Source organism: Galeopterus variegatus, unplaced genomic scaffold (genome assembly GCF_000696425.1).
Source record: "Galeopterus variegatus unplaced genomic scaffold, G_variegatus-3.0.2 Scaffold476, whole genome shotgun sequence".
Classification (NCBI taxonomy): domain Eukaryota; kingdom Metazoa; phylum Chordata; class Mammalia; order Dermoptera; family Cynocephalidae; genus Galeopterus; species Galeopterus variegatus.
The window spans coordinates 386,864-388,399 of record NW_007726587.1 but is presented as its reverse complement, the minus strand read 5'-3'; positions in this window follow the sequence as shown (position 1 = coordinate 388,399).

The following is a 1,536-nucleotide window of genomic DNA, read 5'->3' as shown; positions in this document are numbered from 1 at the left end:
GGCCGGGTTCCGTTCAGGAAATGGCCCGGGATGAGGTCTCCAGCTGCATCCCAGCCGGGACAGCGCTTCCTCCGCCGCCCGGAGCGCCTTTGTCCTGCCGGCCGAGGCTCTCCTCCGGGGGCCGCTGGACAAGCGCCGGCGACGGCCCTGGGGGACCGTTTCCGTGCTCACCGACTTCTCAACTCTTCACTTGATTTTAGAGCGTGGAGTGTAGGGAGGGGGAGAGGACTGGGCTGTGCGGTCAGCGTGTGCGGCAGGAGGAGACCGGTCTTCCCTCCTGGTACCGCGCCCTGGCTGTCACCTGGGCGCGCAGGTGCCTAAGGACCGCCACGCCGCGAGGCCGAGCGCGGCGCCGAGCCCGGAACCACGCCTCCGACTCCGGATCGCCCCCAGAGCCCCGGGCTTTGCGAGGGTTCTAGGGGGCTTGGCAGGGATGAAGCGGGAAGCTAAGTTCGCTTTCGCCCGGGATTCCGCTGCACACGCAACGCGGAGGTTGAGTAATTTCGGGGGCCGAGAGTAGCGTGTGCGAGGATGCGGAGGAGGAACCCGGGGGCTTTGGATTTGTCCCCTCAGACTCCTTCAACTTCCTTCTTTCTTCCAACTCTTGTCAGAACCATCTCACATCCCTCCAGGGATTCTACCCAGGAATCCCCGCCTCACTCAGAGCTGTGTAATCCTGTGTGGGCTGACTTGTCCCTGGCATCGAATTTTGGCTCTCCACGCCCTGCCTCGATATTTGCTGCTCCGTCGTGGTTGAAATTCTGAATCGGTTTGAAAAGCCCCGTGCGAAATTTCTGGCCTCACCCGTGTTCCGGTCAACGTGTTCGGATGCTGTTTTCCCAGGGACTCCGCAAGTCTGCTCAGGCCGGCCCTCTGCCTGTTGAGAGTTTCTAGGTCAGGTGCCAGGGGTGGTTCTCCTTTTTCTTTTCTAATATGTACACTCCCAGCTCCTTTGGCCAGGGTCCGCTTCTCTGCCTCCTGTTTCCTGATCTTTCCGAAGTGTCCTTCGACTCTGATCCATCTGCATCGGCAGCTGTCTTTGCTTTTGTGTATTTGGACATGTTGTTAGGTTGCCCATCTGCTCATATTTCTTCTATTGTGGTTATCACTGGGGATTAAGTTATTCTGGAAATTAAAAATACAGCCCAGTTTTGGAGTTTAAATCAAAAATCATTGAGAACTAAATTCAATGACCTGTTTTACTTTTAACATTTCCTATATGAAGTCCCTTCTGAACCTGGATATGTATTTCCTGATCACAATGGGCAACACCCGGTTATGTGTATTTTTCTTTAGGCTACTGATGCCAAAACTACTTTGTGCTTAGAAAATTAGAGAAAAACTTCCTTTTTTTTCTTTTCTTTTATTTTTTTTTTGCTTTAGTTCTCAAACATGACAAGAACAAAAATGCTCATTTATTTTCCACAGGAAATATTCAGTACCAGTCTCATCACTGGAGTTTTATAAACTAGAGTCCTAACAGAAATTTGTGAATGAACTGTGACACTATTTAGACCGCAGAACTCTCTTTAAAAA